Below are 25,078 nucleotides of genomic sequence, written 5' to 3'. Positions count from 1 at the left end.
CTCTGAATGTGGGAGTTCATTGGGATGGGCATGCGGATATCTCCTGCTCTGAGCACTTTCCGGATTTCAAAAAATGTGGTTTCCTTCTGAATGGCAAGCTGAGTCCTCTGCTAATGCTCAGGTGTCCCCAAAACCTGTGTCGTGGGAGTCCCGCTTTTGGTGAAGATGCCTCAGAAGCCAACCTAGAGTTAGGGTTAGTGCTTAGGGGCATGACAGGCCTGAACTGCCAATGCTGCGGTCACCTTTCTGGTGTCTGAGTTGAGGGAGTGGGTCAGGGTGATGTCAGACTCAGGGTGTGTGTCCAATGGGCCACTGAATTTGTAGATTTGCTGGGATAGGCATGCAGATTTATCCACTCTGAGTCTTTTGCAGAGTTTAAAAAAATGTGGTTTCTTTATGAATGGCAGTTTGAGTCCTCTGGTATTCCTCAGGTGTCCCCAATCCTGGGTTTTGGAGCCAGGACTCTGGGAACAGAACTCTCAGAAGCCAACGTAGTGTTAGGGCCATGGGGAATGGCAAGCACCATTTTTTGGCACTGTGACAAGCTTACCTTGGGGCTGAGCTGAGGGTGTTGGTCAAGTTGAGTGTTAGGCTCAGGGTTTGCCACCAGGGGGCCAATGAAAGTGGGGGTTAGTGGGATTTTCATGCAGAGTTCTCCTGCTAAGTATGCATTCCAAGTTCCAAATGGTGCGGTTTCCTTCTGGGTGACAGACTAAGTCCTATGGTATTGCTCAGGTGTCCCCAATCCCTGGGGGTTTGGAGCCAGACCTCTGAGGATAGACCCCTCAGAAGCCACCTAGGTTTAGAGTTAGGTCCTAGAAGCATGGCCAGCCCATCATGCCGGCACCATGGTGAGCTTTCCGGGGATCTGAGTTAAGGACATGGGTGGGTCAGGGAGAGTACCAGGCACAGGGTTTACAGTCAGGAGACCACTTAAAGTGGGGTTTTGATTGGAAAGGCATGCGGATTTCTCCTGCTTTGAAACCTTTTCGAAGTTCTAAATGGTGTGGTTTCCATCTGGGTGGCAGGCTGAGTCTTGTGGTAATGCTGATGTGTCCACAATCCCCGGGACTTTGGAGCCAGGCATCTGGGGATAGACCCCTCAGAAACTAACCTATGGTTAGAGTTAGGAACTAGGAGCATGGCAGGCCTGAACTACTGGTGCTGTGGCGAGCTTCCCGGGGGCCAGAGTTGAGTGCATGGTTCCGGGTGAGTGTCAGGCTCAGGGTTTGCACCCAGGGTGTCACTTATTGTGGGGGTTCCCTGGGATGGGCATGCAGAGTTTCCCTGCTCTGATACTTTCTGGAGCTCCACATGGCATGGTTTACTTCTGGGTGACAGGCTGAGTACCCCGGTTTACTCAGGTGCCACAAACCCTGGGGATTTGGTGCCAGGCCTATGGAGACAGAGCCCTTAGAAGCGAACCTAGGGTTGGCATTAGGGCCTAGGGGCATGGGAGGCCCAATCTATTGGCACTGTGGCAAGCTTCCTAGGGGTCCTAATTGAGGGCATGGGTCCAGGTGAGTGTCAGGCTCATTGTTTGTGGCCAGGAAGCCCCTGAAAGTGGGGGTTCACTCTGAAATGCATGCAGATTTCTCCTGCTGTAAAACCTTTCCAGAATTCAAAGTGGTGCAGTTTCCTTCTGGGTGGAAGTCTAATACTCTGGTACTGTTCTGGTGTCCTCAATCCCCGGGGCTTTGGAGCCAGGACTCTGGGGACAGACCCCTCAGAGTCCATCCTAGGGTTAGTTGTAGGGCCCTGGAGCATGGCAGGCCCAATCTGCTGGCACTGTGGCGAGTTTCCTGGGGGTTGAGTTGAGGGCGTGGGTCAGGGTGTGTTCAGGCTCAGGGTTTGGGTACAGGAGGTGGTTAAATGTGGGTTTTCACTGAGATGGGAATGCAGACTTCTCCTGCTTGGAATGCTTTCTGGAGCTCCAAATGGCTGGTTTTCCTTCTAGTGGCAGGCTGAGTCCTCTGTTTTTGCTCAGGTGTCTCTAGTCCCTGGAGCTCTGGGACAGGCCTCCTGGGACAGACACCTCAGAAGCCCACCTAGGGTCAGGTTTAGGGCATAGGGGCATGGCAGGACCGATCCGCCAGCAATATGGCACACTTCTGTTACAGAACCTGGACTGGATGGCCTGATGGAAGAACCAAGTGGTACCTGGAGATCGTGGAGGATAGGAGGTTTATTTAATGCTGGTGGGCTCAGAGGAGAGTGATCTCCAAAGGTCTGAGCCCCAAGCACAAACAAAGGGGGCAATTTATACACTTCTACTTCTGCATACTTGGAACTTTTGGCGTGTGAAGCGGGGCAGGGAGAAGAACCCGGAGGAGCTGTGGGGCAAGGACTGGGACTGTGTCACTGGCTCAGTCGGCCATCTTAGGACACAGATTTTCCTTATTATTCCATCCTTGATGCTCCCTTAAACACCTAGTTTAGAGGGCATCATCATCATCATCTTCTAAGCAGCGATAGTGAGTAAGGAGTAACTGGAGTCTGATTTTAGCAATTTGAGTAGTGATAAACCTTGTAAGGGTATTAAGAATACAAGCACCAAATGCTACTATGAGGAGAAGCAATAGCAGGAGGCCAATGAAGGGGGCGAACCAAGGGAACCATTGTGACAGAGTATCCCACCAAGTTGTCCGCTGGAGTGATTCCCACCAGCGATGTACTCATTATTGTAATTGGGTCAGAATTTCTTGGACCACCACCAACTCATTAGCATAGAAACAACATTCCTCCTGTAAGAAGAGGCAGAGCCCTCCCCCCGGCATGACCGTGTGTAGGTCGAGCCCACACCTGTTTTGGAGGACCACTGAGGCAAGTGAATCGAGTTGGTGCCGCAGGGCCAGGGCCGACTGAGCAAGGGCAGAAAACTTCGCCGCGGGTTGTTGAGTTAACTCCTGGTACAGAACCTGAGATATCCTGAAGCCAGTGGCGCCGAGGGAAACACATGATGCAGCCAGCAGGCTCACAATAAGAGGGTCGGCCACGGGGGAGCATCAAGGGTGGCTAGGGGGTCTCCATATGAGTGGGGCATCGCCCCCAGGGAAGACTGAAAATCGGTTAAGAGACTGGCACGTGTGCATGACTGATTGTGCGGGGTGGTGCAGATGTATACACCTTGATCACAAGCCAGAAAAGGGTTGTTAGGCACACAGACCTGACTTTGGCCCATGATGGGAGAAGAAGTGTTGCCATACAGCGGTACCAGAGCCAGAAAGGGATAATCTGAGGTCCCCGGTACTGAGGTGGGAGGTGACACAGTAGATTGGTTGAGGATGACACCTAGGTATTGGACGGGACCAGGCTTTATACAAATCCAGCAGTCAGACGGTAGGGGTGGATTTGAGTGGTTAAGCGCTTGGTGGGAGGTCTTAATCATACCTGACAGTTGCGCTATAGTTGCTTGCTCTGTGGGGATGGGGGACCCAGGGATGTGACAGGGTGAGTTATTTTCGGACTCTGGGGGTTGACTGTAAGGCTTGGCGTGAACATGGACTTAATCATAACTTTGGCCATGGCGTCCATCCCCATAAGGTGATATTGGCCCAATAGGAGAATGATTCCTGTAGCCCATGATGTGGCATTGGGTTCTAAGACTGAGAGGGGGAGCGGTATACAGTTATTGTTAGAGTGAGAGGATGGGGTGGCATTGCGTGACAAGGAAATATGGATGTCATTGCACTGTTTGAGGTGCCACCACCTGGTGGACCATCGTTCCATTCCCAGCCAAGTCGCCACCAATGATGGACATCCCCAGGCTTGTGAGCCGAACTGAGGGCAGGTGTTTGGCTGTTGAGGCATAGGGCCCCCACAGATGTAGATATCTACCAGCTGGTAATCTGAGTGTGGGCCATGGTAGGAACACCGTCTGTGATGTTCCCAGGTGGTATCAAGAAGCTGGCATCCATCAAAATAGAAGTTAACATTTGCTGTGTGCCCATCCCAGGTGGAAGAATCAGTGGGGGTGCTGGTGCGGAATTGAGGGGATAAGCTGGGAAGTCCATTTGCCAGTAACGGTGATATGAGAGTTTGTCCCCCTTGCCTGGCTGGGCAAGCTAGAGGCAGTGCGGAGGAACAGCTCACCAGGTAGCCGAAGACCGGGACTGACTGGGGCCAGGAAAACCATGGTGAAATGTGCTCAGGAGTAGACAGCAGAGGGCCAGGAATATTGGGATCTGTGACCTTAGTTAGAGAGAGCCATCATGGCTAACCCATTAGCAGATGAAAACCGTGGACAAGCAAATGCAGTAATACACCCTAGGGACACCCAATAAGCAATGACAGTAGCAAGTATCTGGGGGAAAGTCCAGTCAGGAGGGGCAACAGTGTAGAGTCCGACTCCCAAGATGAGGGAAATCATGCCGATGAGAGGCAGGGACCACGGTGAACAGGTGTCCATCAATCGGTGGGGTCTCGTTGAAGGTGAAGCCGTAGTGGGTTCCTGAAGTCTGTCTGGACTCTCCACTGGTGCGGCTCCTCGTCCAATTGATGAGCTTTCTTTACTCTGGAGTGGTGGACCCACGGGGTGACACCCGAGACCTTGAGGGCACTAGGCGCATTTAAAGAAACAGTGTGGGGCCCTTTCCACGGTGGTTTGAGGGAGTCTTTCTTCCAATCTTTGACCCAAACTGAGTGCTCTGTCTGGAAGGAGTGTACCTGAGATCCTAAGGAGATTGGGGCCCTTTCAATGGTGTACTTTTGTAATTTCTTTAGGGTGGCCCCCAGGGCCTGAAGCTGCTCTTTTATCCCTTTATCTCAAACCCAATGCAAGTTTCCTGGAAGGCTTCCCAAGTACAGGGAGGCCATCCATAGGTTAATTCAAATCCGGAGAAACCTGATGTCCCAGGTGTGCAGCGAGCCTGCAGGAGAACCAGGGCTAGGAGATCCGGCCATGGGGGGTTAGTCTCCTGACAAAACTTTGCTAAGGATCCCTTATGGTGCAATTCATTTGCTCTACTTTCCCTGAACTTTGGGGCCGGTAAGTGGTGTGGAGTCTCCAGGTGATATTGAGAGATTTGGTCAAGACCTGTGCAATGTCTGTCACAAATGCGGGTACATTGTCACTATGGAATGTTAATGGCAGGCCGAGCTGGGGCACGGTCTCCCACAAGAGGACATTAGCTAGTTCCCAGCTTTGCTCTATCCTAGTTGGGAAGGCATTGAACCACCCAGAGTATGTGCATACCATTACTAGGAGACATCTGAACCCCCTGCTTGGTGGCACATCTGTGAGGTCTACCTCTAGTTCTTCGAAGGGGTTTGCTCCCATCCTCTAGACACCTGATGGGAGCCATGGTGCCGACCGAGCATTAATTTTAGCACATGTTATGCATCATTCACTCATGCTCGGCATAGTGCTGGCAGCTGACTGATGTAGTAGTGCTTCCTGAGAAGGGCCTCTAATGCAGTTTTTCTCAGATGAGTGAGTTGGTGGTATTCCTTGACTAGATGCCCTCCAGTTGCTGTTGGAACAAAGATGTGCCCATCTGGCATCACCCACCATCCCTTTTCAGTCAGGGTGGCACCCTCAGCCATGGCCCATTCCTTTTCCTTTTTAGTGTAACTGTATGGAGGGACTTCTTCCGGGGGTGTTAGGACCATGATGAGGGAAGGGGCTCTGTCCATGTCCTCACTGGCTGTGGTCTTGGCTGCCTCATCTGCCAGACAATTTCCCTGTGCTATGGGGCTGTCTCCTTTCTGGTGTCCCTTACAGTGCAGGATTGCTACTTCTTTGGAAGCTAGATGGCTTCGAGGAGTCTCAGTATCTCCTCTTTGTTCTTAATAGCTTTTCCTGCTCTGGTCAGGAGGCCCCTTTCCTTGTGGATGGCTCCATGTATATGTACAGTAGCAAAGGTGTACCAAGAGTCAGTATAGATGTTGACTTCTTTCCCTTCACCGAGGGTGAGGGCTCGGACTAAGGCCTATAATTCAGCCCGTTGAGCTGGCCATCCAGCTGGTAATGCCTTAGCTTCTAGGACTTCAGTGGTTGTAGTTACTACATAACCCACTTTCCGGGCACCCTCTTGTAGGTAACTGCTGCCGTCACTTAACAGAGTGAGCTCTGGATTCTTTATGGCTTGATCCCGCAGATCTGGATGGCTCTCGTAGACTTCATCCATCACCTCAGATCAGTCATGGTCTGGTTTCCCCTCTTTTGTAGGGAGAAGCATTGCTTGATTTAATGTCCTTACTGTTTCGAGGGTGACCTGCGGGTCTTCTCAGAGGAGCCCTTGGTATTGTGCTAGCTGACAGTTGGAAAAGAGGCGGTGTCCCTGTGCGTTCATGAGGGACACAACTGCATGAAGGACATTGATGTTAAGTTCTTGACCCAGGATGAGTCTGTCTTCCTCCTTGATGAGTAGGACTGTGGCTGCCAGCACCCTGGGGCATGGCGGCCATCCCGCTGCCATGGGGTCCAGTTTCTTTGACAGGTAAGCAACTGGCCATTGCCAGGGTCCAACAGTCTGGGTGAGTACCCCAAGCGCTATTTTTTCCTTTTCATGCACAAAGAGATTGAAGGGTTTTTCTACATCTTGTGGACCCAGGGCTGGAGCTTGCCCCAGTGTGGTCTTTATCTCTGTGAAATCGGCTTCTGCTTCCTCAGTCCAGGTAGGGTGTTCTCGAACTGGTCCCCCTAAGAGATCATACACTGGTCTTGCCATTACCAAGAATCCAGGGATCCAGCTGTGGCAGAATCCTGCAGGCCCCATTAATTCTCATAGGCCCCTTTTTGTCTGGGGCTGTGGAAGGGAGATGATGACCCTTTTCCCCTCCGGCCCTAGTTCTCTTTTCCCTTGGGTGAGGAGGAAAGCAAGGTGTCAGACCTGTTGTTGGCAGATTTCTGCCTTCTTCCATGAGGCTCGGTACCCCGAGTCTGGCAGGAGCTGTAGGAGGGCCTTTGTGCCTTTTGTGCAGTCTTCTTGTGTGTAACTGGCAAGGAGGAGGTCATCCACATACTGGAGGAGGGTGCATCCTGTGGCCCCTGTTGGGAAGCTGGCAAGGTCCATGGCCAATGCTTACCCAAAGAGGGTTGGTGAGTTTTTTAAACCACTGCAGGAGTCACGTCCAAGTCAGTTGCATTTGGCACCCTGTATCATGTTCAGACCATTCAAAGGCAAATAGTGGCTTGCTCTGGGGAGCTAAGCAGAGGCAGAAGAAGGCATCCTTCAAATCTAGGCAAGTGAACCATCTGGCCAAACCTGGGATTTGGCCGAGGAGGGTGTATGGATTCGGGACCACCGGGTGCAGAGAGATGGTCACCATGTTGGTGGCCTTAGGTCTTGAACTGTTCGGTATGCCCCTCCTGGCTTCTTGACTGGCAGGAGTGGGGTATTCCAGGCTGACTGGCACTCGACTAGAACACCTGCTTCTTTGGTTTGGTCAGATGTTCTTGGACGCTGAACTTAGCTTCTTGTGGAAGGGGGTATTGCCTTTGCCTCTGAGGTTGGGTTCCTGGGATCAGTTCAACAATGATAGGGGCCCAATTCTGGGCTAGTCCAGGTGGGTTGTTTTCAGCCCATACTGAAGCGAAGGCAAGTCTGCACTCTGGCAGGCTGCTAGGTTGGGCCTGGGCACAGAATAGCCTCCATTCTTCTTCCCTTGGTGTGGTAATTGTTAGCATTAGGGACGCCGTCTCCTCTTGCCTTGGGTTCAGTCGGAGGCTAGTGTGTCCAGTAGGCTCAAAGTTTTTCTGAGCCCTAAGCTTGGAGAGTATGTCTTGGCCCAGTAGAAATGGGGCAATCAGGCAGAAAAAGGAATGCGTGTTGGACCTTGTGGCTCCCGAGATTGCACTGGCGAGCCTGGAAAAAGGGCTGTTGTACCACCCGTATCCCCATGGCGCCGAGGATGGTTGCAGTCCTATTGCTGAAAGGTGCCACTGGGGAGGTGACAACAGAGTGCTTGGCTCCAGGATCAACCATAAAAGTCACTGGTTGGCCCCCCACCTTCATTTTGAACGTGGGTTCATGGGGGCCAAGGAAGAAAGAGCCTGGTCCCCCTCAGTCTGAGTCCATTCCCACAAGGCCTATGAGGTCCTCCCCTCGGGGTTCTTCCTTGTAGCGGCTGGGCTTCTGAGCCTTTCCCCGTTTGGGACATTTGTTGTTCCACTGCCCTTTCTTTTTAGAGTAGGCACATTGATACCTTGCCAAGTGGGTTTTGGGCTTCCCCCCTTTCAGTGGCTGGGGTCTCCCCATTTTATGCTGTCCTTTTCATTCAGGGTGGCAGCATGGAAGCTGACTTTCTTTCATCTTTTTGTGGGCTTCCCTTTCAGCTGCAACCTCCCTGTTCATGTAGACCTTATTGGAAATCTCGATTAGTTGGGTGATGTTCATCCAGGCAAAACCATTTAGTTTCTGAAGTTTCTTTCTGATGTCTGAGGAAGCCTGAACCACGAAGGTGGAGTTTACCATCTGTTGGCTTTCCTGTGCCTCGGGGTCAAAAGGAGTGTATATCCTGTAGGCTTCACATAGTCTTTTGTAGTAGTCCACAGGGGACTCACCTGGTTGTGACCGAGGATACCTTAGTCATGTTCATGGGTTTCTTAGCTCCTGCCTGGATTCCCCGGAGGAGGGCCTCCTGATACTGGCGGATGTGGGACTGTTCTTCAGGTGTGGTGAAGTCCCATGCTGTGGGCTCTTTGGGTGCGGCTGTGTTAGCCCAGGCACCAGGGTCGATGACTCCCACTGGTGCATGATCTTCCAGGTACTGCCGTGCAACTTTCATTATTCTCCTCCTTTCCTCTGTATTAAACAGGGTGCGGAGTAACTGTTGGCAGTCGTCCCAGGTTGGCCGATGAGTCTGTAAGAGGGATTATATGAGGTCTACCATGGCCTGTGGTTTCTCAGAGTAGGATGGGGTGTTATGTTTCCAGTTGAGGAGGTTGGTTGTGGAGAAGGGCTGATAATAACATCGTGGAATGGCTGGGTTGGACCGTCCATTCTTCATCGCGCCTATCGGGTTCCTGCGTCTCTCCTGCCGGCATTTGGAGGGTGCTTGTGACTGGCCTCGGGCATAGCCTGGCTGCTGGTCCTCGAGAAAGTGGATCTTTTGGGCCTGGGGGCGCCAGTGGATCCTCTGGGCCTGGGGGCGCTGGTGAAACCAATGGCGGCAGTGTGTCTGGAGCTGAAGGGCCATGTGTAGGCAGTCTTGGGGGTACGTACGGTGGGGGCAGGGTCGGTTCATCCTTGGGATCTCCGACCAGGATTTGTGGAGATTGGGGCTTTTGCTGATTTTCTTTAGGTCACTTGGAGGAGGCGATTAAGACCCTCGCCTGTCCCTGCCTATTGCAAGCAAATCGCATCCAGGGGCGAAGGGTCTGAGCAGTTCCTAGCCAGAAGTCAATGTACGGAAACTGGTCAGGGTGTCCTGGTTCTCCTGTTATGACTCGCCATACTCAAAGTATCATTGGGGCATCCAATGTCCCTTCTGAAGGCCACCCGACATCTAAGGTGAGCCATTCCAATTCACATAGGGTTCTTAACTTGCCGGGGTTCTTCCTGACTCCATAGTCTCCTGAAAACCACTTCTTGAAATTTTGGATCATGGTCTCTAGAACCATAGGTTTACTCTGCCCTGACCCCATGGTGTTGTCCCAGTGTGCGGTGGCGCAGAGACAGACAAAGGAGGAGGGTGCCAACTGAGATGAGACCAATCAGATGCCTGTCTGGCCGTGTCCCAAAGGAGCTTGAGTGAGGCTTAGCCATAGCTCTCTCAGTGTTGTGACATATGATCGGAAACTATTCTGATGCCGCCATAACTATATGCCATTCACCACGGAATTGCAGACAGGCCCACTCAGACTCCGTAGACTTCTGGGGACCTTAAGGGTGCCTGCCCATGGACTCACAGAATCAGTCCAATTGAGCAAGCCAGGTCGGACTGCATATTCACTCCCACATTCACACTCCAGAATTTATTACATTTCCTCCCTGAGAATCCCTACCTGTGAGACCTCCAAGAGGTCTCTGGGAGGTGATCAGGCTCCCCTTCCACCACAATGGGGGTGGGCCTGTCTGGATCCTGGGACCCATGGCCCACCCGAATGTGACATCGGGACCAGGTCCTCGCCTGCTAAGTCTCCTCGAGTCCAGTGGGTACAGCAGAGTGGGGCCAGCCCAAGGCGACTGGGGCGGGAGACTGCCAAATATTAGGGTATGCCTTCTCCATTACAATTCCTCGTTCTGTCACCACCCCGCCATTGCCCCAAACCGGTGGCAACAGTGGGCCAGTGTGGTTGGGTTTCCTGGTCAGGGAACCAAATGTTATGGAACCTGGACTGGATCGCCCATGGAGGAACCTAGCGGCACCCCAGATCTTGGAGGATAGGAGGTTTATTTAATGCCAGCAGTTTCAGAGTAGAGTGATCTCCAATGATCTGAGCCCTGAGCACAAAGGGGGCAATTAATACACTTCTACTTCTGCACACGTGGCACTTTTGGTGCATACACAAAGCAGGGCAGGGAGAAGCACCTGAAAGAGCCCCGGGGCAAGGACTGGGACTCTCTGCCTGGCTCGGTCCGCCATCTTAAGTCACAGATTTTCCTTATCACTACCACTGGGTCTGAGTTAAGGGCATGGTTCAGGGTAAGTGTCAGGGTCAGGGTTTGCCTCCAGGGGGCCATGGAAATTGGCCGTTTGCTGGAATGAACATGCAGAGATCTCCTGCTCTGAGAGCTTTCCACAGTTCCAAAGGGTGTGGTTTCCTTCTGCGTGGCAGGTTGAATCCTCTGGTATTGCTCAGGTATTCCCAATCCCTGGGGCTTTGGAGCCCAGCCTCTGAGGCCATAGACCTCAGAAGCCACCTTATGGTTAGGGTCAGGGCCAAGAGGAATGGGAGGCTCGATCTGCTGGCACTGGGGTGATCTTCCCAGGGGTTTGATTTGAGAGTGTGGGTCAAGTGAGTGTTAGGCTCATGCAGCCAGGGAGCCTGCAGAATGTGGGGGTTCGCCAGAATGGGCATGCAGATTTCTCCGGCACTGTATGTTTCTAGAGTTCAAAATGGCTCAGTGTCCTTCTGGGTGGCAGGCTGAGTCCTCTGCTATTGCTCAGGGGTCCCCAATCCCTGGGTCTTTGGAACCAGGCCTCCGGGGACAGACCCCTTAGAAGCCATGTTAGGGTTTGGGGTAAGACCTAGGGGCATGGCATGCTGATCTGTTGGGGCAGTGGCGAGCTTCCCAGGGTTCTGTTTTAAGGGCATGGGCCAAGGTGAGTGTTAGGCTCAGGTTTTGAGGCCTACAGGCCACTGAAAGTAGGATTTCCTTGGTTTGGCATTCCGAATACCACTTGTTTTGAATGCTTCCCAGAGGTCCATTTTCACAGAATCCATCTGGGTGGCAGGTTGAATCTATGGTATTGCTCATTAGTCCCCAATCCATGGAGTTCGGATCGGGGTCTCTAGGGACAGAGCCCTGAAAAGCCACCGTAGGTTTAGGGTTAGGGACTAGAGGAATGTCAGTACCAATCTCCAGGCGCTGCAGTGAGCTTCCGCTGCTTCTGAGTTGAGGGTGTGGGTCAGGGTGAGTTTCAGGTTAAGGGATTGTGTCCACTGGAGTGCTGAATGTGGGGATTTGCTGGGATGGGCATTCAGAGTTCCCCTGTTCTTAATGCTTTCCAGAGATTAAACGGCGGGTTAAGTTGGCAGGTCCTTCTTGTTGGCTGTTTAAGTCCTCTTGTATTGCTAGGAGTCCCCAGTCCTTGGGGCTTTGGAGCCAGGCCTCTGGGGACAGACCACTCAGAAGCCTCCCTAGTGTGACGGTTATGGCCTGGCAGCATGGCAAGCCGAACAGCCGGCGCTGTGGTGCGGTACGGGTGGTTTGACTTAAGGGCGTTCATCAGGGTAAGTGTCAAGCTCATGGATTGTGGCCAAGGGGCCGATGAAAGTGGGGGTTCCCTTGGATGGGCATGCAGTGTACTCATGCTCTGAATGCTTTCTGGAGTTCCAAATGGCTTGTTTTCCTTCTGGGTGACAGGCTGCGTCTTCTGGTCTTGCTCAGGTGTCCCCATCTCAGTGGCTTTGGAGCCAGGCTTCTGTGGACAGACCACTCAGAAGTCAACCTAGGTTTAGATTTAAGGCTTAGGATCATTCAGCAGGGATCTGCCCATGATGTGCGAGCTTCCTGTGGGTCTGAGTTGAAGGTGTGGGTCAGGATGAGTGTTAGGCTCAGGTTTTGCCGTCAGGGGGCCACTAAATGTGGGGTTTCACTTGGATGGGCATGCAGATTTCTCCTGCTCTGAATGCTTTTCTGGAGTTCCAAATGGCGTGGTTTCTGTCAGGGTGGCAGGCTGAGTCCCATGGTATTGCACAGGTGTCCCCCAAACCTGGGTCTTTATAGCCATGTCCCTGGATGCTGAGAGAGCTCATGTCCCCAGTCTCAGAAGTAGCTGCTGGCCTCATCTCTCTGGGCCATGGGATGGCCAGTGCTTCTGTAAACATCCAAAAAGAGTGGGGAAATTCTAGACAGGAGAGGATCATCTGAGTTTTGTGCGCTATTAAGTCCTCATTCTTCCATTTTGCAAAACCAGGATAACCCATAATACTTACTTCACAGGATTTATTTGTGAATGTTATGAAATAATGTACTTTGAACTTTAAAGTGTTCTTATTTTTATTCCACTTGTAGAAGAAGAGAGAAGAAGCCAGGGTGGGGGTGGAATTGAGTGGCCAGTGCACTTGGATATTAACTCTGGAGTTTCTGCTGGGACTTCGAGGTGACCTTCTCCTTTCAGGTAACCTGGATGGGGAGAACCATGCTGCAGAGTGAACAGTGGAGGATGTTTTCCTCCGAAAGTTCGTGCTGGGCATTCCCAGGGTGTCTGGTCGACCAGCTGATCCTAAAGCGCTGGGCTATCCAGTTGGATATCTGTGTCCTGGTCTTGAGGCAGCTCCCTGCACACAAGTTCTACTTCCTGGTGGGCTACAGTGAGACTCTGCTGTCCCACTTTTACAAATGTCCCGTCCGTCTGCACCTCCAGAGTGTGCCCTCCAAGGTCGTATATAAGTACATCTAAGGCAGTCACCTTTTCTGCATCAGGCTCTAACCTGTGAAGGACTGAACCATATGGGAAAGGAGTGAAGTAGAAATGGGGAAATACATCCCCTCACTGTCTCAAGGATTCCTTTTCAAAGCTGCTGTTGAATAAATAGACCTGTGTTTTCTTGCCTCTTGGTTTGTCTTTCCTCCTTAGAGAAGAGAACTAGAATAAGGTTTCTTCGAAGATGTTCCAAGGCTCCCCAACAGGCTGCCAGTTGTTTGAGGCTTGGGTAATAGCTACAGTGCAATGAGTCTCTTGTCACTTTACCGGAACTTTACCTGGAGTTCTTTGTTTTTTCTCAAAGTGGAAGAATCCCTTTTTGGTCATTATAAAATAATCAACATTAATTTATTTATAATTTTAAACAATATGGACATGTGTCAAGTAAACCATGAAAGTTTCTTGTAATTCTTCTATAGAGAGAACTACTGTGAACAGTTTATTTTATTTCCAGATGTACCTTTTCCATCCAGAAATACATTATGGATACTCGTTGCTTATTAATAAGCTTTCAATTGAGCACCTACTGTAGGCCACAGATTCTTCTGAGTGCTTGGAATCCATCAATGGACAAAGCATTCTGTTCCAAGATCCCTGCCTTCGTGACACCTGTATCCCTGTGGAGGTCTGCAGGGAGGGTTAGGCAACACTGAGGACTCCCAAGAAGGTGAGATCAGTGCAGGAGAGCGTTTCAGGAGGTGGCATCTGCAAAAGCTGCACGTGGTGCTGGGTGGTGGGGAAGGGATTGCTGACCAACTTCACTGTGACACTGACCTTGACCCTCACCTTGACCATGACCCTGTTTCATTAACCCTGAACCTCAACCTCACACACTGTATTCCAACCCTGACCTTGACTTATGATTCTGACCATAATCCTCACCCAGACTCTTATCATGATCTTGACCATAAAACTCAGAGGCATCTAAATATGACCCTTGCCCTGATCTTCCCTTATTGACAAACTGGATTCTGACCCTGACTCCAAAACCCAACCATTACCCAGACTATCCCTCACTCAGATCAGACCCTACTCTTAACCCTGGTTTTGGCCCTGATTCTAACACTCAACAACCCTGGATTGATGGATCTGATTGTCATTCAGGCCCCAAGACACCCTCACACCTTGCTGACAAAACGCAACCTTAACCTGACATGTCTGTTCATGTCTTCTGCCCATTTCTTGATTGGATCATTTGTTCTTTGGGTGTTGAGTTGGATAAGTTCTTTATAGATTTTGGATATTAGCCCTTTATCTGATATGTCATTTGCAAATATCTTCTCCCATTCCGGTGGTTGTTTTTTGGTTTTGTTGACTGTTTCTTTTGCTGTGCAAAAGCTTTTTATCTTGATGAGGTCCCAATAGTTCATTTTTGCCCTTGCTTCACTTGCCTTTGGCAATGTTTCTAGGAAGAAGTTGCTGTGGCTCAGGTCGAAGAGGTTGCTGCCTATTTCTTCCTTTAGGATTTTGAAGGACTCCTGTCTCACATTTAGGTCTTCCAACCATGTTCAGTCTCTTTTTGTGTGTGGTGTAAGTATATGGTCCGGTTTCGTTTTTCTGTATGTGGCTGTCCAATTTTCCCAACACCATTTGTTGAAGAGACTGTCTTTTTTCCATTCGACATTCTTTCCTGCTTTGTCAAAGATTAGTGGACCATAGAGTTGAGGGTCCATTTCTGGGCTTTCTCTTCTGTTCCACTGATCTATGTGTCTGTTTTTGTGCCAGTAGCACTCTGTCTCGATGATGACAGCTTTGTAATAGAGCTTGAAGTCCGGAATTGTGATGCCACCAGCTTTGCTTTTCTTTTCCAATATTCCTCTGGCTGTTTGGGGTCTTTTCTGGTTCCATTCAAAATTGGGGATTATTTGTTCCATTTCTTTGAAGAAAGTGGATCGTATTTTGATAGGGATTGCCTTATGTGTAGTATGCTCTAGGTAGCATTGACATCTTCACAATATTTTTTCTTCCAATCCATGAGCATGGAATGTTTTTCCATTTCTTTGTGTCTTCCTCAATTTCTTTCCTGAGTATTTTATAGTTTTCAGAGTACAGATTCTTTGCCTCTTTGTTTAGATTTATTCCTAGGTATCTTATCGTTTTGGGTGCTATTGTAAATGGGATTGACTCCTTAATTTCTTTCTTCTGTCTTGTTGTTGGTGTATAGGAATGCCACTGATTTCTGTGCATTGGTTTTATATCCTGCTAATTTACTGAATTCCTGTATGAGTTCTAGCAGTTTTGGGGTGGAGTCTTTTGGGTTTTCCACATAAAGTATCATATCATCTGCCAAGAGTGAGAGTTTGGCTTCTTTGCTGATTCAGATGCCTTTGATTTCTTTTTGTTGTCTGATTGCTGTGGCTAGGACTTCTAAAATACTATGTTGAATAGCAGCGGTGATAGTGGACATCCCTGCCATGTTCCAGACCTTTGGGGAAAATTCTCAGTTTTTCCCCATTGAGAATGATATTCGCTGTGGGTTTTTCATAGATGGCTTTTATGTTATTGAGGTATGTACCCTTTATCCCTATATTCTGAAAAGTTTTCGGTTATTTCTCTTTTCTTTTTGATAAGTCTGCCCGGGGTTTATCAATCTTGTTAATTCTTTCAAAGAACCAGCTCCTAGTTTTGTTGATCTGTTCTACTATTCTTTTGGTTTCTATTTCATTGATTTCTGCTCTGATCTTTATTATTTTTCTTCTCCTGTTGGGTTTAGGCTTTATTTGCTATTCTTTCTCCAGCTCCTTTAGGTGTAGGGTTAGGTTGTGTATTTGAGACCTTTCATGCTTCTTGTGAAAGGCTTGTATTGCTATATACTTTCCTCTTCGGACTGCCTTTGCTGCATCCCAAAGATTTTGAACAGTTCTGTTTTCATTTTCATTTCTTTCCATTAATTCTTCTTTAATTTCCTGGTTGACCCATTCATTCTTTAGTGGGATGCTCTTTAGCCTCCATGTATTTGAGTTCCTTCCGACTTTCCTCTTGTGATTGAGTTCTGGTTTCAAAGCATTGTGGTCTGAAAATATGCAAGGAATGATCCCAATCTTTTGGTACTGGTTGAGACCTGATTTGTGACCTAGCATGTGATCTATTCTGGAGAATGAGCCATGGGCACTAGAGAAGAATGTGTATTCTGTTGCTTTGGGATGGAATGTTCTGAATATATCTGTGAAGTCCATTTGTTCCACTGTTTCATTTAAAGTCTTTATTTCCTTGTTGATCATTTGCTTAGATGATCTGTCCATTTCAGTGAAGGGGGTGTAAAAGTCCCCCACTATTATTGTATTGTTGTCAATGTGTTTTCTTTGCTTTTGTTGTTAATTGGCTTATATAATTGGCTGCTCCCATGTTAGGGGCATAGATATTTACAATTGTTAGATCTTGTTGGATAGACCCTTTAAGTAGGATATATTGTCCTTCCTCATCTCTTATTACAGTCTTTGGTTTAAATCTAATTTGTCTGATATAAGGATTGCCCCCCAAGCTTTCTTTTGGCGTCCCTTAGCATGGTAAATTGTTTTCCACCCCCTCACTTTCATTCTGGTGGTGTTTTTCGGTCTAAAATGAGTCTCATGCAGACACCATATTGATGGGCCTTGTTTTTTTATCCAATCTGATAGCCTGTGTCTTTTGATTGGGGCATTTAGCCCATTTACATTCAGGGTCACTTTTGAAATATATGAATTTAGTGCCATTGTATTGCCTGGAATATGACTCTTACTGTATATTGTCTCTGTTCCTTTCTGGTCTATGTTACTTTTAGGCTCTCTCTTTACTTAGAGGGCCTCTTTCAATATTTCTTGTAGGGCTGGTTTGTTGTTTGTAAATTCCTTTAGTTTTGATTGTCCTGGAAGCTTTTTATCTCTCCTTCTATTTTCAGTGACAGCCTAGCTGGATATAGTATTCTTGGCTGCATATTTTTCTCGTTTAGTGCTCTGAAGATATCATGCCAGTCCTTTCTGGCCTGCTAGGTCTCTGTGGTTAGGTCTGTTGCCAATTAATGTTTCTACCATTGTAGGTTACAGATCTCTTCTCCCGAGCTGCTTTTAGGATTTTCTCTTTGTCTCTGATACTCATAAGTTTTACTATTAAATATAGGTCGTGGGCTCCTGGGTGGGTCAATCATTAAGCGGCTGCCTTCGGCTCAGGTTATGATCCCAGAGTCCTGGGTCGAGTCCCATATCAGGCTCCCTGCTTAGTGGGAAGCCTGCTTCTCCTTCTCCCACTCCCCCTGCTTGTGTCCCTGATCTCGCTGTCTCTGTCTCTGTCCAATAAATAAATAAAATCTTTTAAAAAAATGGGTTGGGGTGTTGACCCATTTTTGTTGATTTTGAGCGGGGTTCTCTGTGCCTCCTGGATTTTGATGCCTTTTTCTTTTCCCAAATTCGGGAAGTTTTCTGCTATAATTTGCTGCAATATACCTTCTGCCCCTCTCTCTCTTTCTTCTTCTTCTGGGATCCCAGTTATTCGAATATTGTTTCATCTTATGGTATCACTTATCTCTCAAATTCTGCCCTCGTGATCCAGTAGTTGTTTATCTCTCCTTTTCCCAGCTTGTTTATTTTCCATCATTTGGTCTTCTATATCACTAATTCTCTCTTCTGCCTCATTTATCCCAGCAGTTAGAGACTCCATTTTTTATTGCACCTCATTAATAACCTTTTTGATTTCGACTTGGTTAGATTTTAGTTCTTTTATATCTCCAGAAAGGGTTTCTCTAATATTTTCCATGCTTTTTTCAAGCCCAGCTAGTATTTTTAAAATCGTCATTCTGAATTCTAGTTCCAACATCTTATTAATGTCCATATTGATTAGGTCCCTGGTAGTCGGTATTGCTTCTGTTCTTTTTTCTGGGGTGGTTTTTTCCATCTTGTTATTTGGTCCATCCGGACAATAGATGAATGAGAGAACAAAATGCTAACAGAGTAACAATGACCCCAGAAAAATATACATTAAACAAATCAGAAGAAACCTGAAACTGGGGGAAAAAAAGTAAAAGAAAGTAAAAAAAAAAAAAAAGGAAAAAGAAAAGATAAAAAATAAAAAAACAAAAACAGAATATGATCAAATATGATCAGAAGAAAGTGCCTCCCAAGATTTTAAAAAAGAAAAGCTTATATATGTACACTAATAAGGGCAAATATGCTGAAGGGATGGAATGACTCTAAAGATGAAAAATATAAAGGATTTTATAAAAGGAATTGGTATGAAGTTGTTTGAAAAAGAAAGAAGAGGATTTAAAAAAGAAGGGAGGGAAAGTGATCAGGCATGAGACTAGAACAAAGCCATATAGTAGATAGAGATTTAGGGTATATTATGGTCTGTTAGAAGAAACTGTATCCCAGAATTTTAAAGAGAGAACGACTTATATATATATATATATATACCAAAAATAAGGTTAACTACTATGAAGGGATAGAATATGACTCTAAAAATGAAAAATGAAAAGATTTTTTTAATTTTTTATTGTTATGTTAATCACCATATATTACATCATTACTTTTTGATGTAGTGTTCCATGATTCATTGTTTGTTCATAACACCCAGTGCTCCATGCAGAATGTGCCCTCTTTAATACCCATCACCAGGCTAACCCATCCCCCTACCCTCCTCCCCTCTAGAACCCTCAGTTTGTTTTTCAGAGTCCATCATCTCTCATGGTTCGTTGCAAAGATTTTTTTTAAAAAAAGGGATTGATAAGATGTTGATTGAAAAAGGGAAAGAGAAAAATTCAAAAAAAAGAAAAAGAAGAAAAGAAAAATAAAAAAATTAACTTTGAAAGACTAACGAATCATGGGAAAAAAGCCATGAATTCTAGGTGCAGTATTCCCCTAGTGCTGGAGTTCTGCCATTCTCATTGATCGGTAAACTTGGTCTTGGCTGGTTGTTCTTGCTGTTCTTCTGGGTGAGGGGCCTGTTGGCGTGGTTCCCAAGTGTCGTTGGCGGAGGCGGAACTGCCCTGCCCTTGCCGGTTCGGGCTAAGTAATCCACTCGAGTTTGCTCTCGGGAGCTTTTGTTCCCTGCAAGCTCTCAGTACAGCTTTGGAGGATGAGAGTGAAAATGGCAGCCTCCCAATCTCCACCCCAGAAGAGCTGAGAACTTGGGACCCCACTCCTCAGTGAGCCCCCTGAGAAAAGCAGTCAATCACTCCTGTCTCCCTGGTCTCTGGCCTCACTCTGTGTTCACCCGGCCTGTGACCGAGCGTAGCGTTTCTATCTCTGGCACATGACCCCGTGTGGAGTCTCCAACCCAGGAGATTCCTGCGTTGCCCGCTGGCGCCGATCCTCCTGGGGGAGGAAGGGGAGTCTCCCCGCATCTGCCACTTGTTAGGTCCCTGCTGGAGGAGCAGCGGCCCGACTGTGCTGTGGATCACATTTTATGGCAACCCCGAGCTGAGAGCCCACTCCTTGGCTCTGTCTCTGCAGCCAGCTTCCCCGCTCTGATACCTGGGAGCTCTGCCGCACTCAGGCACCCCCGGTCTTTCTGTGACCCCGAGGGTCCTGAGACCACACTGTCCCAGCGAGGGCTCCGCCCTCCTCTTAGCCACTGGAGCGACATCCCTCAGCAGAGCTGACTTCTAAAAGTTCCGATTTTGTGCTCCGCTGCTCTATCACTTGCTAGTAGTGGCTGACGGAGACCCCCTCCCCTGCCATCTATCCTCCCAAATATCGCCTCGGATTCACTTCTCTGCATGTCCTACCTTCCAGAAAGTGGTCGCTTTTCTGTTCAGAGAGTTGTTGCTATTCTTCTCTTTGATCTCCTGTTGAGTTCGTAGGTGTTCAGAATGGTTTCATCCCTATCTAGCTGAATTCCTGTGACTAGATGAAATTTAGGTCTCCTACTCCTCTGTCATCTTTCTCCTCCTCTCAGTAGCATACTGTTTTTATTCCTGAATCTTTGGAGTTTAGTTTGAAGTCAGGAAGTGTGGTAACTATGGCTTTGTTCTTTTTTCCTCAAGAAGGACATTTTAACAATATACATTCTTCTGATCCATGAACAGAGGATGTCTTTCCATTTGTTTGTATTTGCATTTCTTTGATTTCTTTCAGCAAAGTGTTCTAGTTCTGTGTACAGGACTTTCACATCCTTGGTTAAATTGATTCCTAATATTAATTGTTTTTGTTGCTATTTTGAATGGAGTAGTTTTCTTTATTTATTTTTCAGATGTTTCATTCTTAGTGTACAGGAATGTAAATGATTTCCATAACTTGATTCTGTATCCCGAAACTTGGCTGAACTCAAACAGCCTTTTAGATTTTCTATATACCAAATCGTATTATCTTCAAACAGTGACAGATTCACTTCTTCCTTCCTGATTTGGATGCCTGTTATTCTTTGTCTTGCCTGATTGCTTTGGCAAGGACTTCTAGTACAAAACTGAATAAGAGTGGTGTGTGTGGGCATCTACATCTTATTCCTGCTCCTTGAGGAAAAGTTTTCAATTTTTCACCAGTGAGTATACTGTTAGCCATGGGCTTATAACGTATGGCCTCTAATATATTGAGGTACGTTCCTTCTATACCCGATCTCTAAGGGTTTTTATTAAATGATATATTTTGTCAAGTGCTTTTTCTGCATCTATTCAGATTATCAGGTGATTTTTTTCCTTTCATTTTATTAATGTGATGTATCACATTTATTGATTTGTGTATATTTAATGATCCTTGCATTTCAGGGATAAATCCTACTTGCTCATGATGTATAATCCTTTTTATGTGTTCTTGAATGCAGTTTGCTAATATATTGTTGAGAATTTTTGCATCTGGATTCATCAGAGTTGAATGTTAAAGATAAATGCCCCTGCTCTGGCCAGCCCTGCACACCCACAGTCCTCCTCACCATCCCTTGTAGTGACACAGCCCTGATCATCCTCCTGGAGCATTCCCGGTCCCCCTGCCACTGCTCTGGCCAACCCTGCACACCCCCAGGCTCCTGAGCATCCACTGTAGTGGCACATCTGCGATCTTCCTCCTGGATCATTCCCGGGCCACCTACCCCCTTCTCTGGCCAACCTGGCACACCCCAGTCCTCCTGACCGTCCCCTGTAGTGACACAGCCTTGATCATCGTCTGGGATGATTTCTGGTCCCCCTGCCCCTGCTCTGGCCAACCCTTCACACTCCCAGTCCTCCTGAGCGTCCCCTGCAGTGGCACTTGTCGCAGCATGCTGTCATGTGTTGTTTCTCGGTCTGTCCTTCCTGTAGGAGTAGGTCTCTCTCACAGCTGCCTGGCTGGATGACAGGTAGATGAATGGTTTCAGGATCTTTTCTCCTGGGATAGCAGGTACCCTTCAAAACCTTGATGGGCAGGGTGAGTCTCTGTTCCTCTGTGTGCCCCCAGCCTTGGTGGAGCATAGTGCCCAGGACAAGGGATTTGAGAGTCTTCCTAAATGAAGTTTGTTCTATGAAGGTGGATTCTTTCTGATATCATTATATAACCACATAACGTGGCCATCCTTGTGAGATAGAAAGCATGCTACTGTATTGTGTTCTACTTGCATACTGTGGCTAACGAAAACTCAACACACACTCACAATCACACGTTCACACTTGCACCTCCGTTTCTGAGCATCACTCCCATGTAAACTACAGTGAATTCCCATTGGGCTGCAGGTATGTAGATGTGCCATTAAAGGTAGAAATAGAGGAGGATGGTTATGGAGTTCTGGCTAAAATGATGGAAGTCCTTGCTACGGGGGTAAAGAAATTAGTTTTTACCCAGGAAGCGCCACGTTCTGCTCAAAGGAGTGACATGATAATATTACCCTTTAAACAGGGATCAGCACTGACTTTTCTGTAAAATCTTCTGTAAGGATTCTCTGTTAGGCGTTGCAATCCACATGGTCTCCCTGACAGTGACTCCACTCTTGCATTGTGGCTTGAAAGCAGCCACAGATCATCCATAACTAATGTGCCAGCTGCACTTTATTTACAGAATAGAGGGGGAAGCCACATTTGGCCCATGGATGGCAGTTTCCCACACCCCAGATTTGCAACCTGATGGACGATGGGGGACAGGGCTCTTATTTTCAAATGGCAGCGTGGGCATACACTGGGATCTATCCAGCCTGACCACGGCCCCTAAACTTGAAAGGAAAGATTATAGCAAGACTGACTAACAATTAAGGCCTCAGGAACTCCCCCGCATTTCTCTGTATGCCTCTAGCTTCCCACAAGATGTTTGTCTGTGGTTGAAGTACATGTAGGTATTGTTTGCCTGAATATGTCCCCATTGCCTAGTGGGTGTATCTTGCGGCGTATATACCACGCAGATGGTCATCATGTTCCAGCCAATATCATGAACACATTTATGGTTCTCATGAGTCAGTGGAGGACCTAGCACGTGTGCGCTTCAGGACAAGTTTGATTCAGCCCACAGCAGTGTTTTCGAGGCCCTGGCTTCCTGGGCCCTCTGTGGCGCTGGCACTGGCCTGGCCTACGCCACTTCTGCAGTCGTGATGGAAAAGCCCCTGTACTGGGTGTTCCACCCCATGCTTTGCTCTGCAGGCTGAGACCCAAGGTTTCTGTCACCTCCCTGGCTGGGACCAGGTCACGTGCCCATGGATGGGCCAATCCCTGGAGCCAGGGAGTGGGGCCGTGGAGACTGGTACAGGTTGTTAGGTCCTCTGTTGTAGTGACTTTTCTAACTGCTGTGGTGGCAATGTCTTCTGTGATGCATCTGTTGATAAAATGAGTATTGATTTCTGGTAGTGAGTGGGTCCAAGGTGCTGGCTTAGGACCTAGCACCTCAGTCCCAGCACCTCAGTACTACTCTACTCTTCTACAGAGACAATGGCTGAGAATGAGCAACGTTGATGGAAACTGGTCTGGAATACACAAGGTAGGGGTGTGTGTGGGGGGATATGGGGATTGGGGATATAGCTCTGGCCACCCTGTATCTAAAATTTACCCAGGTTCAAGAAGGTGCGAGGAATCTATGGTCTTTCATAGTCAATAATGTTGTAGATGAAGAATATGCCTTTTGCATGGAGTATGACAAGACTTGTTCAAAGTATTTTCTAGTTGGTACAGAAGTCAGGGAGAACAGCACCCCCATCTGCTAGGATAGGCGTGAGAGGCTGAGTGCTCTCAAGAAGGTGTATGGCTTTGGCAGGGCTCACTGTGAGCCTGCACACAGGACTGACGAGGACAGTTAAAGGTTTGTTCTAAGGATGGAGTATTGGAAGAATGTGGCGTACCTCGTAATCCTGGGGAGAGCACAGATCTCGAGTTGACTGTGGAGTGACTTTGTGAGATTGGTGGTGATCTGCAACATCTGGCTAACCGGATGCCTGTCCTTTATTAATTTGTGGGTGTGGTTTCTATGCCTTTGTCCCAACAGCTTGGATTTCCAAGGAGTGGATTTTTTATTATTATTTATTTTTTATTGTTATGTTAATTACCATACATTACTTCATTACTTTTTGATGTAGTGTTCCATGATTCATTGTGCATAACACCCAGTGCTCTACGCAGAACGTGCCCTCTTTAATACCCATCACCAGGCTAACTCTTCCCCGCAACCCCCTCCCCTCTAGAACCCTCAGTTTGTTTTTCAGAGTCCATCGTCTGTCATGGTTTGTCTCCCCCTCCGATTTACTCACTTTCCTTCTTCTCCTCCTGCTATTTTCTTCTTTTTTTCTCTTAACATATATTGCATTATTTGAATCAGAGGTACAGATCTGTGATTCAACAGTCCTGCACATTTCACAGCGCTCACCATACACATACCCTCCCCAATGTCTATCACCCAGCCACCCCATCCCTCCCACCCCCCACCACTCCAGCAACCCTCAGGTTGTTGCCTGAGATTAAGAATTCCTCATATCAGTGAGATCATATGACACATGTCTTTCTCTGATTGACTTATTTCACTCAGCATAACACCCTTCAGTTCCATCCATGTCGTTGCATATGGCAAAATCTCATTCCTTTTGATGGCTGCATAACATCCCATTGTGTGTATATACCACTGCTTCTTTATCCATTCATCTGGCGATGGACATCTTGGCTCGTTCCACAGTTTGGCTATTGTGGACATTGCTGCTATAAACATTGGGGTGCACGTACCCCTTCGGATCGCTACATTTGGATCTTTGGGGTAAATACCCAGTAGTGCAATTCCTGGATCGTATGGTAGCTCTATATTCAACTGTTTGAGGAAACTCCATACTGTTTTCCGGAGGGGTTGCACCAGCTTGCATTCCCACCGACAGTGTAGGAGGGTTCCCCTTTCTCCGCATCCCCGCCAACATCTGTCGTTTCCTGACTTCTTAATTTTAGCCATTCTGACTGGTGTGAGGTGGTATATCATTAAGGTTTTGATTTGGATTTCCCTGATGCCGAGCGATGTGGAGCACTTTTTCATGTGTCTGTTGGCCATTTGGATGTCTTCTTTGGAAAAATGTCTGTTCGTGTCTTCTGCCCATTTCTTGATTGGATTATTTATTCTTTGGGGGTTGAGTTTGATAAGTTCTTTATAGATTTTGGATACTAGCCCTTTATCTGAGGTGTCATTTGCAAATATTTTCTCCCATCCTGTCAGTTGTCTTTGGTTTTGTGGACTGTTGCTTTTACTGTGCAAAAGCTTTTTATCTTGATGAAATCCCAATAGCTCATTTTTGCCCTGGCTTCCCTTGCCTTTGACGATGTTTCTAGGAAGAAGTTGCTGCGGGTGAGGTCGAAAAGGTTGCCGCCTGTGTTCTCCATTAGGATTTTGATGGGCTCCTGTTCTTGCTTAGGTCTTCCAACCATTTGGAGTCTCTTTTTGTGTGTGGTGTAAGCAAAGGTTCCAGTTTCCTTCTTCTGCATGTGGCTGTCCAATTCTCCCAACAGCATTTGTTGAAGATACTGTCTTTTCTTTTGGACATTCTTTCCTGCTTTGTCGAAGACGAGTTGACCATAGAGTTGAGGGTCCATTTCTCAGCTCTCTATTCTGTCCATTGATCTATGTGTCTGTTTTTGTGCCAGTACCATACAGTCTTGATGATGACAGCTTTGTAATAGAGCTGGAAGTCCGGAATTGTGATGCCGAGGGTGTGGGAT

General features: G+C 47.6%; 1 pseudogene; it reads right to left on the bottom strand.

The window, feature by feature from the left end:
* Positions 1-4,407: 4,407 nt before the first annotated feature.
* Positions 4,408-25,078, bottom strand: part of LOC148161599 (acrosin-like) — a 39,845-nt pseudogene continuing 19,174 nt past the window's right edge.

This window comes from Eumetopias jubatus, unplaced genomic scaffold (assembly GCF_037043125.1).
Source record: "Eumetopias jubatus isolate StellerSeaLion01/CBP00866 unplaced genomic scaffold, mEumJub1_p1.0 scaffold_119, whole genome shotgun sequence".
Lineage (NCBI taxonomy): Eukaryota > Metazoa > Chordata > Mammalia > Carnivora > Otariidae > Eumetopias > Eumetopias jubatus.
The sequence above is the reverse complement of the archived record's forward strand: the minus strand, read 5'-3'. Positions and strand labels throughout refer to the sequence as shown.